At 37.8% G+C, this 16,443-nt stretch overlaps 1 protein-coding gene across 3 annotated transcripts in view; it reads left to right on the forward strand.

Annotated features, from left to right (window-relative positions):
• The window catches only part of ZNF407 (zinc finger protein 407), a 337,647-nt gene that overhangs the window by 90,037 nt on the left and 231,167 nt on the right, over positions 1-16,443 (forward strand). The gene's annotated exons all lie outside the window — the stretch shown is intronic.

Below are 16,443 nucleotides of genomic sequence, written 5' to 3' on the forward strand. Positions count from 1 at the left end.
GAAAAAAGACATGTGGCATGGGAGAGTTCTGCCAGGCATCCAGTGTCTTACTGGAATCTGTATGTTTGGGAGCAAAGGTAGTGTTAAGATCCTCTAAGATAACCACCCACGTTCTCTTTAGCCATTATCCAACAGTGAGCGTGAGTACGGAAGAATTAGATCCAGCCATGGTGATCCGGGGAGAGGATGTTAGCTTGAGTACAGTCCTGAGAGTGATGAATAGAAATTCTTTTCTTCATAAATAGCTAACATGGCTTTGTAGAAAGCAATCTCCCAGTCCTTTACTCACATCTTCTGGAATAGCCACTCTCCTTCTGTACTAGATGGCCTACGTGGGCTGTTTGCCATATGCTTTGCTTTGTTTGCAAATACTTTTCTTGCATCTGCTGTCTTGTGTCAATGAATGATTTGGGCTAAGCTGTGGTCTTAATTTTGGCAGGTAAAATGCGTAGGGTATTGTGTATGGTGAAACAGTTTATGTAATTTATATGATACGATATGTTTCACCTTAAAATATCTCAAATTTACAAAAATCATTATACAGAGATAAAATTTTTAAAAAAAGTTTTTAATTTCAAATAAATTAATTTTCTATTGCAGAATTCCAAAACATAAATTTACATTGGGACCTTTTTACTTAATGGAAATTTTAATTCATATTTGGATTTATTTATATATTTTGGGTAGATGGACTCCAGTTGTTCTATGGAATACTAAAATGCTATCATGCATTTTAGGAAACATAGCAAATGGTGTCTAGGGGAAATGATAGGTAGAATTTAGTACAGAAAATGTCATTACCATCACAAAAGTTTTGTACTCAGTGGACATCATAAACCACTGCATTTTCCTTTAATTTAAACAGGCAGATCCTATAGACTGTAGATAAGATCTCTCTGGGCACTGTTGTTGCAGTGCTGTGCCTGCTAAGTAGTATGTGTTGGTTCATGTAAGTTCAACAGGCAAGAATTTACACAGCACATCAGTCTTTTATGTGATTAAACTGATGGAAGCATGTTTAAAAAGAAAAAAAATGTATTTTTGTTACTTTAACAAGCTGCTCTGCAATTTCTCATAGGAAACAGGGAAAAAAATTTAAACGCTATCCATTGTCATAATTAATTTGTTACTAAAAATTAATTGTGGACTAGTATATTGTCTCGTTAAAAAAAAAAAGGTACCTGCTTTGATTTCATCTTTTGACAGTGTATTTTATGCATTTATTGTTCATTAATTAGAGTTCCTACATATTTGCCCTTCTTGCCTGATTGCCTTTGCCTTTTATAGCTTACGGTGAGCTTTCCTTGCCTTTGCATTTGAGATGAGCTGAGATAGCCTCCTACAGTGATTGCGTCAGTTCCCTTCATAATTTTTATTAATCTTCACTGAGGACTTTTTCCCCCTAAAGAAAATGGAGGTCTGCTATATTACATTTACCTTTCTCATACACTCAGGATCATCTGTCATTCTGGATGGTTTCCTATATCTATTCTGTACTTCCTTAAGGTGGCTTGGATGCTGTTTTGAGTATGTGGCCCTGCTAGAGCCATGCATACTGCTAGAATAATGCTCTCTGACTTACATGTGACAAAAGGGTCAGGTTCTCAAAGGCTGCAGGGTGATCGTGTTGACCCAACTACTGTCTTGGGCTGCCCAGCTTGCTGACAGCGGAGCAGTTGAAGTGATGTACAGATGGCACAGGGGCATTGCTGCCTTTTCTGTTGTGGCTGTCGAATATGGAGAAAATGATGATGATGATGCAACCACTGTTTCTTACTGTGCTGTCAGAGAACTGATGACCATCTACCAATATGTAATGAAGTGAAACAAGTGGATCTTGTAGTTCAAACTTGTTAAAAACTCCTGACATATAACTTTTAAACATTTTCAGCATAGCTGGAAGATGTAAAGCAGATCCAGTTCAGAACTTAGAATGAAACTACAGAGACGTTTTCGTTTTCTGATTAAATGACACATAATGAAAGGAAAATGTAGCTGCCCATAAACTTTTGTTTATCTAGAAGCAGAACCATATGCAGATTAAAAAGCACAGGAAGTTTTTTAGTATTAGATTACTTAATGTATTGCTCTATGTACTTTATTAACAGATCAAAAGGGATCTTTAATGAGCTTTGAGCAGTTTGTAAGCATTTGTGTTTCACATTTTATTGCGTTGTACATGAACAATATTCTTTCATTCTGGAATAAAGAGAGGAAAAACCCTATCTTTCATCAAACATTAAAAGAAATGATAGACACATCTGAAAGGCAGAATATAAGATCATTATGTATTTTTTCATTTATCTGTATAGAATTGCCAAGTTGCTGGTATAGGTGGTCTGTCTATCTATGGCCTTTCTCTTTGCTTTAAGGAGTGCTGTAGTTAGTGCCTTCCCCTTGAATGCTCTGGGCAGTGCAGTCTCTGCTTTATGGTGACTTTTTCCAGGCCCAGGAGGCAGCAGCCGATGTTTCTTGCTGTACAGAGCAGTGTAATGCTCAGCTGTTGATCACCACAGGACCTTATTTCACTCTTCCTTTACCTCACCCCATTCCTGGAGGCTGTTTTATGGGCAGTTTAGGTGCCTCCATCTGAACATGGCTCATGGGGTTGCTACCTCTCCCATGCTGGCCAGCCTGGGGGCAGCCAGTCTGGTGCTGGGAACATCCCTGCCCACTGGGGCTTAACAGGGGCCACAGTTCCCTCTGCTGCTCCCCAGGCCAGCCTGGGATATGAATCAGGGGTTGGCTTCAAGGAGCCTAAGGGGAGAGGGTGATGGCTCCTGCATGCCTGCAGGCATGGCTTTGACCTTACATGTTTGGGTTTGTGGTGCCAACAATATCCTGCCATTTTTCACTGGAAGCCTTCTGATAGAGGTGTGTAGTTAGGTCCGTGTTCATTTAGGTAAGGATCACAAAAAGTTCACTTATTCTGACGGGGATAATTATAGTCATTTCTCCACCCTCTGTAGCCATGTGCTAAAACCCTGACAGCACTGTGGGAGGCAGGGCAGTGGTTGATGCTGGCTGGGGGCTGAGTGCTACTGGGGCAAGTGTGCTTTGTGTGATGGCTGGACACCACCAGGAGCTCCAGAACCTTCCTCACCCATGGTATGAGGGTGTGATCCCTGCAGGAGCAGTGTTTGGTTGATATCTTATGCTTGGTTGATCTTTTGGCCATAGAGCATGTCACCTCAAGGTCTGGAAAGGAGAGTTGTGTTTTGTACAACCCTGGGTCACCTTCTTGTCCTTTGGGGGGATTTTGCGCTGGCCACCCTTCCTAACCTCAGGCTTGGCAAAGCCATGAGCGTCCAGCTGTCACGCAAATTTACTTCATTTGGGAGTAAACTCAGAATAAGAGCGTTTAATTTCAATGTTTAATTTTCCGATATCCTAGAAATGGATTCGTAAGCCATAAGACCAGTAAGGTGATTTCTCCTCTCCTTGGAAGGACTCTCCTTAAAATCCAATAGACAGCAATTTCTTGCTAACCTGGGAGAGACCATCCTACCTGGCTGCCTGTATCCAGGCTCAGAGCTACAACCTGATTTCCCCCTTGGTGGTAGCTCTGTAGCAAGGGGAAAATAACTTTTCCCTTGGGGGGCAGCATCAACAGTGAAAGCATCCACAGTGTCAGGAAGAAATTTCTCGTCTCCAGCTGCAGTATTTTTCTGTTCATGGAAGCTGAGATAAATATGCTAAATATGCTTGCTTGCTTGCTTCCTTGGTTTTTGGTAGGCATATAGTATTCACTGGTTTTGTGTTACTGAGAGAAGATAATCTCAGTTTAAATTTCTTTTTCATTGTAAAATTTCATTAAAAATATGACTCCTAATTCTTCAGCAGATTTTTCTTACCCTACTGTCTTTGCTCCAGTTTAACCACCACAACTGAGTTTCTGTTCCTCTGTTCTGTTTGTCCATATAATTTTTCAAGAATAATTATTTCTAGTGATATTTTATTGACAAGTTGTTTGAAAAATGACCCAATGCCAAACTTTTCATAGCTAGTTTGCTCCTTATTTTACATAATATAACAAACCAATTTATAAACATGCTTAATTAAATGTAGATAAATGGTGAGTAGAAATACACGTTAAGTATAAAAAATTTGAAGATGCTTTCAGTGGATATGTCTTTCCATCCTTTAAGTGCATTGAGTAAAAATATAAGTAAGTGTTAATTAAATCCTCCTGATAAATGCAGTTTTACTTTTTTTTTTTCCTTGCAGTTAGCACTGAAAGCATGAAGTTACAAGATTTAAGTAGATTTTTGTTCTAAAAACAAATACTCTCTGTTTTGAGGAATACTTTTATTAGGCTAACTGTTGTATCCCTGACAACATGTGTGCACATTTTAAAGCTGTTTTGAAATAGAGCATTTTGTAATTTAGTAATGAATAGCACTGCAGGGTGTTACATACTGACTTGATTCAATTTTAGGAAATGGGAGCTAACCACTTTAGGTATTTCAAAGCACGCTGTATTCTTTGGAGTTGCATAATATAAACCAGCGTCAGTAGTTTCTCTGAATGCCTGAATCTGTCCTTTTGAAGGCGTTTGCTATTTATTTCAGAATAAAAGAGTTACTGCAGAGGCACCTGGGCTTGTGAGGAAGAAAAGGGATGCTGACACCTGGCAGATAGTTTCCTGGCGACATCACGGGGTCTAAAATATTGAGGTGGACAGTGTTTCTTTGAGGTAATGCGTGCTCCATGCTGTGCCGCATGCTTTAAAGCTACGCCTGACTTTTGCCTGCGACAGCTATTGCGCTGTAAGCTATCGGAGACGCGTGTCGCTTCAGGTGTGCTCCCAAAGCCTGTAAAGAATCAAAGCATCTTGGCCGGTCGGCAGTCTGCCCGATGACCTTTTTCGCGTGTAGCTCGATGATGGGTTGTGAAGGGGAGAGCTGGTTACAGTCAGGACTGGGGGGACCTGCCGTGGCGTGACGGCAGGTTCAAATCAAACCCAATAGTTGCTTCTTGTACTTTCTTCCCATGTCCTGCCAGCTTGCTGTATGGCTGCCACAACGGTAACCCTGTGAGTGGCTTGATTGGTGAGGATTTACATGTGTGCTAATTAGAGTGGAATAAATGATTGGCTGTTTGCTGCATCGCCATAAAGGGTGCCCAGATGTACACACTACGTGAACATAATGTGCACGGGCATGGCGCATCAAAGTTTGTCAGCTGCATTACCTCAGCAGGCTTAGGACCTGTCGGAGAGCATTTGCTGATAATTGTCCCCTATGATTTAGTGTCTGACTTGGTGAAAGTGAAGGACCTCAAAGTACTGTCTTGGCAAGGGAATTTCTGATCATTTAACAAAAGTAATAAATGAGCTAAAATGTGTCAAATGAGAGTGAAAAAATAAATTTAGGGCTCTAAGCAAGCAGTCTTAACTGAAGAATTCTGCATGCTTGGAAATAGTTCGGCACATAGCACTAAGCATCAAATTAGTTGCTGCAATTAACAATAGACACTGAACAGAGTGTTTAATTACGCTTAATTTGTTGTGATACAGCACAAGTCTTCAGTTATGAAAATCCCTCAGATGCCCAAGTATCCCCTGTATAGCTAGAATACACTAAACTTTTGCACACTTAGTTAATTTAACAAAGCAAATACAGAACATTCCTTTTTATTTTAAAAATCTGCTTTAGAGGAAGGAAAAGTAAGTTTACATTTAAAAATGATCTTTTCAATCTTCAAATGAAAAAAAAATGTGGGCTATATCTTCTTTCATGAAAATATATAATTAAGACAAAATCCCACACGTATCGTATTTATGCACAAAAATCGGTAATATCTGGTTACTTTGACAAGTAATTTTGTACTTACATGTTCACAATATTGATAATGTATTAATGTACAATGATTAAATGGTTAAGCTGCCATATTAAAGTTATGATCAGGAACATTTATCCAGCATAGCTAAGCAGGAACAAAGACTGTCCATTTACAGATGGCATTATTCAATCTCTGAACTGCTCGAAGATGTTGGCGTTACAGCATTGATTCTGAGCTCTGATACTGTGGCTCACTCGAATGACCCAATAGAGTTAAGTGATAAGGTTAAGTTAATTACTGTATCTGTGCTATACAGCTTCCACATGATTACTGCTGAGAAAGATAGTGATTCTTCTTGCTTTAATTAAGCAAAAGAGAATGAAAAGATATAATTGGTTTTTATAATAATCCTGTCTTATATCACTATCAACAAGCGTCATGTGTTTCTTCTTCAACTTTGTTGCATGAATTCCTAGCAGCAAAATTTAAACAGTAGAATGTAGAAGTAAATTATTTAAATCCCTGTCCTAAAACATAGTGTCAGCTAAAGAATTAAATAGTTAATAACTGTACTAATACTTCTGTAGCACCAAAGTGCCTGTGACAATAAATTGTGTACCAGCTATGAAAAATCCATATTTGACAGTTAAAGAGCATCTGCAATTTTTTTGTGTTTACATTATTACATTATTATATTTTAGCAAATATTTTAGAAAATATTAAAGCAATTTTATATTTAATATTTTTTTCTAATAATATATTAAACTGCGGTATCATGGCTTTAATGTTGTTTTTTGAACAAGAGATTTAAGAGTATTTTATTTTAAATTTGCTTGTTAGTTGTCAAAAATTGTTGCTTTTGGTTTGAAGGTGAAAGGGAGTTAGAAAGGGTTCAGAAAAAAAGCCCAAGCAGTCTCTCGTAGGATAATACTCCTTTTTTTTTTTTTCTAGTCCTGCATATAATAAAATATATGTATATTGTGAGGTATGCAAAACTAGTTTTACATTGAAAGTAATGAATACAGATAAAAGCTGACAGTGAAAGAGAGGGAGAGATAGTAGGTGGGTTTTAGTCCTTGTTTTAAGCCCTGACTCCGTGAACTGTTCTGCTTAGGTAATCCCGTGTCTCTGTATTGAGCTCCTCTAGCTCTCGCAAGTTTACAAAGGTTTGCCTACACAGACGAGATTATTTTACCCTGTCTTTGCTTATGAAAGTAACTTCACAACAGCTGCTTCAGGTTCTTGCCATTTGCCTAAATGTAGCCTTCCTAGCAGAAGGGGAACACGTGTTGCCTTTCGTTGTTGCTGCATTACATAGGTGCTAAGCTGCTGGTGGTTAGTAAGCTGCAGACTTCTGCTTTCTCGTGTTTTATTCTTTAAATAGAATCGTCATGTGTCAAATTGATTGTAACAGGACTTCTGGTAAAGATTGTTAGATTAAAAATAACAGAGTGCCTGTTTTCTAATTTTTTTCTTTACTTATTAAGATTATTATTCCTGTCCTGTAAATAGGCATGACTTTAAAACTCTGTTGAACAAAAAAAAATTGGAAAAAAAGGTTCCATGCTGCATATATAAATTTTCAGCAAAGTAATTGGTAGTCCAGGACAAGATGTATATTCTTACTAAGTACTATGAATATATTTTAATATTTTTCTTTTATTCACAATAGTAGAGTTTTATCTCCTTAGCAGTGATTTGTTTGCAAATAGGATTTGCAAACATTGAGACTAAAATTGTGTTGCTTGAGATTTTAAAACCTGCTTGGTTCCCTGTCTGCCTATGGACAACCTCCTCCTATTTTGTAGCTACACAGAATTAATTGGATAGTGTTTCGTCTCTATGGAAGACTTGCATGCAATGGTATGCAATTCCAACCACACAGCCTTTTCTCTGTAATTCTAATTTCTTCTTCCTGACAAAAACATCTGCTTGCAAAAAAAAAAAAAAAAATTAATAACTTAAATAAGAGAAAACACGACTATGTTCAATGTTTGTGGTATTCTTTTTTGATAGCAAGTCTTTTTAGATGCTCTTTGTGTGTTTATGAAAACACTGTGAAGCTGCTGTTGCAGAACCTGTACATGAATAGAGACAATCTCGTGCTTAGGGATCCATGGCTGCCACGCAAGGAGATCAGGTGAAGAATGAGAGAGGTATTCCAAATTATCAAACTCTAACATTTATAAATAATTTCAGAATAGTTAAGGTTCTTGTTCAGAAGGAAAGCACTAGGACAAGAACAGAGTACGAAGTAACATGCAGACTGTGTTAAGAAATCTGTTTCGTTTTGTTTCTGGTTAATTCCATGAATTTGAAAATCTCAGTCACAGGAGTGTACAGTTTCTTCCATTACCTGTCTACTGGTACCTGCTCTCTTATTCTCAGAAGAGAAAACTGAAGTAACTAATAATTCTTAATTTAGGAGATATAATAAGGGGTGTGCTATTAAAGGATATATTTGGCTCACTCCGTAGTAAGAATTGGATGGATTGGCAGAGAAGATTCTGAAAAATCAGGGTGTGTTTTGGCTTTGGGGTCTGTGTCTTTACTTGTTCAGTGGGTGAACTGAGGATTTCCAGCTCTTTGCCTGTCAACTTGATGTCTTTTGTCATCTCTGTAGTCAATTTTTTAAAACGTTCTTGACGTTTATTGCAAACAGATGCAATGACAATAGAAACATTTTCTTTTTCATTCTTTTGTCTTAGTAAATATATTCATCTGGAAAGCAGAATCTCTTCTTCTCCTCACTTCAGCGTAATAGTTTGCATTGGTGATGGGAAAGTAAAGCAATTGTGCAGAAAATGAAAAGGCATTTTATGAGAAAGAATGCTATGAAAATTTCTTAGTTCTCCACGTACAGTAAATATTTTGAAATGCAAAGAACATCCCAACTTTCAAGTTCTTAGTAAGTCTTTCTTCAGAAAGAGCACACATACAGAAGGCAGACATTACGTGTTTCATAATGATATCTGCTCTCTTGCTGTTTGATTGCACAGACAACTTGACAGTGATGGACATTACTCATGCTTAATTATTTTTGAAAACATTTCTAACATTTAATGTCTCCTAGGAAGAGAAATGAACAGGGGACAATTTCGGTCTTCATGACAATTGAGTAACCGTGTCCCTTCAGTACTTTGACATGTAGTGTAATACAGCAGAGTTAACAGCTGTGAGTAAGCGCAGCCCATTTAACATTTCTTTCCTGCTAGACGTATGATGGGTTAGCATTGGGTAATAATAACAATATTCTCCAGTTATATGCTTCTTAATGTATCAAGATGTTTACATATTTCAGCTGAGGTGCTGCTTATTTCATTAAGTCACAAAGAGGAAAAGCAGCTTGTAAAGTTGCTTTCATATGTCAAAGTAGTGATAAAATGAGTTTGAGGCCTTTATGATCAAGAACATTTTCTGCCTCTTTTTAATGATATAGAATAGTAATGACCTGCAGTTTCATTTATTCTTGGAAAAAGTATAATTGCAAAAATTAACTTGTCATACACCACAGCTCAGCAAACTTACTTTCCTATAAGTCTGTGGTCACAGTATGTTTTTTTGCAATTCAGCATCTGGCTCTGTGGGGTACTGATGGCTTCTATGAAGTAAAGTACCAGGGTGAGCAATTAAATGTAAAATGACAGCATAAAATATGATCATTACGGTTATACAAAAGACACATTTATGAATTTTGCAGATAACTGTCATTTTTTCTACTCATATTTGCTCTTTCTTTGTTAGCTTAATATTTCTAGTGCAATTCATTTTTTTCCTCTAAAAAGCGAACAATGCCTTTTTAATTATCCTGACACTTGTTTGTGTCTTTCTTATTTGTCACATTTGAAGGCTAATGATAACTCTTTCACTTTGTTCTGACACTATACTTTCAACTTTATTTCAAAATCAAGGACTATTTTTAAATTAACACGAAGGTTGCATGATTAGGCTAGAATTTCTTATGGAAATCAGTTTGTGTTGTGTTGATCAGATAATGTGCTGCACCTGAAAGAAAGATTATCTATGTTCAATTCTCAGGGGCTAGCAGGCAATGTTTTGAAGTGTGCTTTTTGAATTTAGCTTGTGTTTTGTCATTGAAGAGAGAAGATTGGTCGTGATAGAAGTTATTTTAGCCATATTAGGTATCAGAAATACTGTATAGATTTTTCTGTGTGTGCTTTCTTAGCAAATGTCTGTTTTTATACTAGAATAAGAGTCCTTTCTGTAGTTTATATTTTTGCTGTCTTGGGTGAGAGGTGTGTCATGTTCATGTATAAATATATGTCATTGCACAGGATGCTTATAGTGATTGCACTTTTTACCAATATTGTTTGCATATATTGAAGGAAAGGGAGAAAAAAAAAGGAAAATGACCACAAGCCCCTAACATTCTAGAGAATCCTAGTAATGCAAATAAACCCATTATATCTCTGTTCTGATGCTCTCACTTTTTTTTTTTTTTTTTTTTTCTTTTTTAAGCACTTACTGATTTCTACTGCTGCCACAAAGGAGACTGCAACAATACACAGCTTAATCTGCCATTTCCAAAACCTCAGCACCCAGGAAGGGACAGGGGAGAGAGAGCACTCTTTCATCCTCTTTCCCAGAGAAATCATAACCTACTTCCAAAACCTCATTAAGGATGGCAGTCATCAAGATTGCTGAGCAAAAGGTGTCTGTTTACCATGTATTTAAAAAACAAGAAAAACCTACCACTAATGACTAATTACTCACATTTACTCTCTTTAGAAAGCTAGGTGCTCTTTCCTTCCTTTTCTCCCATAGTAGCTCTTCTTAAATGCGTGTAGTGCCCTGGAGAGCATGTGCCTGGTAAAATTACCAAATGCTATTTAAATGTCTGAATGGGGGAGGCAATGTTTGTCTTGGAAACCCCTCTGTCTCCACAGCTGCCTTTGACAGGGAGGATTAACGGAGACCCCCGGTGTTTGGGAGCAGGTAGGGGCAATGGGGTTTGGGATAGGGGCGGCTGGGCTGCAGTCTGGCCTTCACCTGGGGAAGATCCCTTCACCACCACAGGTCAGGAGGAGGCAGAATCCCATTACGTTCAATAGGAAATGTGAGATGCTTTAAGCAGCCCTCCCCTCAATTAAATTGATGGCACAGTAACCTGGCATTGATTCCCTGGTGATAAGGGAGATGACCCCACTTAAGACTGTGTAGAAAAAAATGATAGGAGCAGAGTGTAGTTCTCAGTCAGCATTATGCGTATAAATGGATGGTATACAGAATTTAAAGGGCTAGGTAACTCAAACTGGAAAAACTTGCTTCACTAAGATCTTCCCTGTTACAAAAACTCTTCAAAGTTGACTGGCTTTTAAGTAGCAATTTGAGATGGAGATTTAAGAATCTTGGAGCATTTCTATTTAGAGCACCTGTTGTGTAATCTCCACAGTCCCATAGCATAGAGAAAGGTTTGTGATAAAAAGAATTGGAAATTAAAAGGGATAATATCTGTGGCAGACAGTCTCAAGGGGATTCAGTATCTTAAGCAAGTATGTCTCCAATATGAGCTCCTCAGCTGAGGATGTTATTAGGTATACAAGTAGGAGCTAATTTTTTACAGTTTATGTCTCTGGGAATATGAAGTGGAAAACAGGTGAAGAATCAGAATTAATTAAGAGGGAGGAAGGAGAGCTAGCTATCCTAGTATAGTTTAAAATCTAAAATGCCCCAAATTCCAAAGAGTGCTATGGTACAGACAGTGCTGTTAGGAGGAAGAGATGGGATTGCTGTAGCTGGGTGACCCTGATAGGTTTGGAAAACTTAGCTGTAACGTGCAAACCTGTTTTCCTTACAGTGTGGGTTGAGGTACTCAGCTTGAGATAAATTAAAAGTCTTCAGGAAAAATTGTTGCTCCCAGAGAACCAAAAAATTTGCCAGAAAGTCTTTTATTTAAATTGCATAAGTTTAGCACTATATGCCTTGTTTATTTGTATCTTTTAGGTTGTGTTCATATCATGCAGTATAGTGCTGTGTGGAAGAATCTCCACTAGCTCAGTTTGTTGATGTTCCACCATGCCTAATATCCCTTCTCCATATAGCTAATTTCTCTGGTGTAATACCTCCATAATGTACTTAGATTGCTCCCAGTGACAACCTTTGCTCTGAATTCTCAAATTGACTGTAGCCCATGCAGGCATACCTAGAATTGCACAAACATGTTCTGATGACCACAACATTTACTGCCATCCAATATATGTGCTGTTTCTAATTATGACTGTGAGGATATATTATAAAGGTGGATTTGTTAGCTTAGCGCCATACAACTATGTAATAACTACTTGAATGCTTGTGTGGTTCTGGTAAACCCATGGAGGAAGTAGCTGCTGAAAGAAAATTGTTCCCCAGCTTCCAAATTATTGGTTAGCTGTTGTATAAAGTGCTGCTTAGACTGGTTGCTATTTGAAAAGGGAGTGTTTGTCCGTAGTCATACAGAGCAACAGGTGATAAAAGCCCCAGAGACAGTCTCATAAAGAGGGATAAAAAAGTTTTCCTGTGGTGGAAGGACCCAATTTTGTGCTAATCTGAACTTGAACAATATTGATATGTAACAGTAGAGTATACTTTCTGAACGGCTTTCTTCTTCTTCACTGTAATAGCTATTATTAGGAAAAAAAATTAACTTTTATGATGCCTCAGAAGTACTAAACAAGTGTAACTGATACAGGGATGTCTACAGAAGTGCCTTTAGCCCAGTAGATTTGAGAGGTGTGAACTTGTCTGTTCATCTCTGTGAGGTGTTAATTCAGATGCTCAATGATGATGGTTTAAATGTCAATATTGTTAACTGCTCTGTTATTCATGGGCATGAAAGGAGAGGGAAGACAGACTCTTCTGCACAATTAACTGAACTGACATCTCTCTTTGGTTCCACAAAACTTAGCTGTTGGAAGATAGTGCTGTCTCCTTTATTTTCTTTCTTCATTTCAGGAAGAGTGAAGCATAAGCAGCCCTGCAAGGTCCATCAGTGTATGTGATTTTCTGTCAGGCATCATCCGTTAGCAGCACCATTATCTACTTAGAGCAGCACTTTAATTAGGTGACTTGCAAAATAAGCTCTATCTAGCGGGTTTGCAAAGAGACTCTGGAGAACCTTCTCTGTCCTTCCTCCCTTTTTGACATAGGTGCCAATTGCTAAAAAGATAAGACCAAAAAAAGAATACATTTAAGAGTACACATTTTATTTCCTTGTAACTTTAGTTTGTTTATGTCTTTTAAGTCCAATATATTTCTGGCTAAACACAAAGAGGCTTGTATCATTCTCTTGCCTAGGAATTCACCTCCTTGAGAGCGCATGTTTTTGAGGAGGTGTAATGGGCTTCATAATTTACCTTCCAAAAGGCACGAATATTGCAAGTATTGCCTTTTTATATTGTTATAGAGAAGTTAAATGTTTACTATGAGTCTTTTACTTTTCATTTTCTGTTTTCAAAACTTCCACCGTCCAAGAGAAAATATACATTAAAGACAACAGCTGCCTCTGCATCTCTTGCACAAATGAAAATGGCATAATTCCAAGGTTTTCAGAGTTGTATATAAAAGGAGAATTACTGTACTGCTCACAGAATATATCAGCTTAGGAGAATGTGACCATAATGAGGAGAGAAAATCAAAGAAGTTGCAAAGTTCAAAGAGTGAAAACCATGTGCTAAATAGTGCTGTTTAAAATCTTGAATTTTTCATCTGCCACATTGCTTACAAGCTACCTGAAATGTGTGTCTCTGAAAGAATAATAATATTTGAAATGTTTGATTTTGTTAGTACTAGTATACGTAAGTAGGGAGAAGGAAGGTGTGTTGGTATTTTTAAAGTGTTTCATGACATTAACTAACAGGCCATGAAGTTTAATACCCCGGTATAAAGATAGTCCTGCCATTGGGTAAATGTGTCCCAGTGCTGAATTACTTAATTGCCAGTATGGCAATGGCCCCATTCACCTTGGTGATTTGAGGCTTTCCCTCTTCTTAGAATACTCACTACCAGTGAAAAGCAGTGGAAGGCTAAATTGTTTTATTTTCCATTTGATAAATGAGGGAAAAATAAATACTGCTTATGGTTATGCAATATACCTGGTGTTTAACATCTCTGTTTAGTTTTTAAACAACTCTTTTAAAGGAATTTTCAGCTTTCAGGATTACCTAGATAGGTTAAAAATTATTTGTAACGCAGTCTTCTGGCTTCCAGTAAGCAAATGTAGTTCTATCTCAAATATGTCTGCATTTGTGCTTATGAACATTTCTCTGTCACTGACTTGATCTGTCTGAGTGAATGGATTAATGATAACAGCATATGCTTCTGTGATGTAGAACGTAGATATGAATAAGGGAAGATTTTGTATAAGTTTATTAAATTAGTTCAGTTTTAACAAAGGTGACTTGGAAGGTGTAAGCTCCTAACACTTGTGTTGGCTCAGCTTATGGTCTGTGTCTTAGTGCTTTAGGTTACCAGTTTTGTTTGGGGTGGTTGCACCTGTGCTATAGAAACTACTCTCAAAGGCAAGAAGGCACAGCTTCTGGCACAAGGAGTTTGCATTTAACAGACACACAAATTAGGTTCCAAGATTAAGCTGTGCCCATGTAACAGGTTAAAGCCCTTTACGAATTAGTGCCCTGACCTGCTGCCAAAAGCACACGAGTGACTGGCTCTTGTGTACTTAGACTCTAATAGCTAAGAATAGTGCAAAAAAGCCTATTTGACTGTAGATGCTTCTTTAATGTGCTGCTCACAGATTGCCAGAGAAGATGACAATGCTCCAAACGTAGCCTAGCTATTCGGCCACACCACTTTTTAATCAAGAAATTCTAGAGGTAAATGATGATAATGGAGGATAGTGCAAAATGCCAGCTGTCTTATCTGTTTCACATATGACAGTGGTGTCTGGTACGGTGGTGTTTCATTAAGAAAGACCGCCCTGTGGTCTGATACTTGTAGCCTGCAGGCTAAGGGCATCCACTCATTAATGAAGCACTGAGAGCAACTCCATCTTAACATTTAACATAGGAGGTATGTGAAGGTATATAAGGCTTCACATGGAACTGGCGTGGTTGGATGTTTTAATTTCTTTGCCTTGCAAATGAAGGAAATGAAAATCTTAAGCTAGAATGACATGCTATTTTAGTGCTATGCAATATATGAGTAAAAGAAGTGTTTGGAGGCATTGAAATAAAAGATTTTTGTTGCAACTACTGTTACACATGTATAGCGGGGCAAGTTCCTACCTAGAATTTATGCTCTGAGAAAGACTAGAATGTAGTAAACTCTGAATTTTTAGATGGCAGCCCTGTAGCTGTAAAAATTGTTCCTTTCTTTTTGATAGATGTCACCGCAACTCTTTATCATCTGATATGTATCTATAATGTGATAAAGTGTGTGTTATAGTTAAGCATACCTGGCCTGCCTGTTTTTAAGTGCCTTGACATTCCTATTAAAAGTTGTTTTTTCATTTTATTTGATTTGGAATTGAATTTTCTATTTTCTTGATACCTGCTTTAAATGGAAATCTGAGTATCTGTTTTACACAGACTTACTATTGAATATTTTTAAGCTGACATAATTGGACTCCTCATTAAAACTCAAATCTGAAGCATACCGGAAGTTTGGTAGTTATAGAGCGATATGCATATGGGCAGTGTGGTGGGTTGTGATTTCAAGGGTAATCTTGGACTTTTTCAGTTTCCTAAGCACTAGGCGCATGATTTTACAACCCTAATGATGTCATTTAACGTCCTTTTTGATTTGTATTTGCACAGTAGGTGTGTGATATTCTGTTATAAAGTTATTGGTTCTAATAGCAAATTTTTGTTAGTATTCTGCATAGCAGTTTTTGTTGGCACAGTCAGTATTTCTGTTAATAGTGGATGTTAAGGAATTGTGTCAAAAACGCTCAGCCAAAGGCCTTGCAGAGACAGTATATGCCTTCAGGTATAGTAAAAAGGCTTATTCCGCTAGGGTGATGGGGTTGCAGCTCCACAGCACCACTGGATCTTTGGGGAAGAAGTGTAAGCTGCTGCTGCTACAGTAAGAAATGTGGGCATGCTGTCCTGGTTGTGAGGCTGTAAAGGCCGGACAGGGAGTGGTCCAGTACAGAAAATATAGGACTTTTGGTCCCATAGATTATGTCATACTCTTCAGCTGTGCTCTGTATTTCAAATTTATATGCTTTTTTCAAGATCTCACATCTTAGCAAGACACTTGAGTTGCATGCACTGTAGTGGTAAGTAGTCTTAGGGGCAGGAGGGATTTAGAGCCAATAGAGAGTTTAACTTCCGGCCGGCCAGGTGAAACCCCCACTAAAAGGAAGAAGGGAGCTTGTTATGCTCCCTAACAGGGATGGGAACAACCACTGAGTTACAATTAAACTGCTGTTGGCTTGTTTAAGGATGGAGGCATCTGTCAACCAGTCTTCTATTTGAAAGCCCTGAGAAATCATACAAAATAAACTGTCCCTCGTTAACTTGATTTGTGCTCTTTCTGTGAGAGATGTGTTTTCCTTGTTTGTGTGAGACAGAATGATCTGATTTCCTCTATGCATGGCTCGGATATTGTAAAATTGCATATCTGATTTAGGATAAAATAAACCTTTTCCAATTAATAAACCTGCGAATAGGTCAACTTCAAAGACAGCAACATAAAACACCC

This window comes from Empidonax traillii, unplaced genomic scaffold, assembly GCF_003031625.1.
Source record: "Empidonax traillii isolate 1590-97213 ecotype Southwest subspecies unplaced genomic scaffold, ASM303162v1 scaffold136:size1122602, whole genome shotgun sequence".
Taxonomy (NCBI): Eukaryota; Metazoa; Chordata; class Aves; order Passeriformes; family Tyrannidae; genus Empidonax; species Empidonax traillii.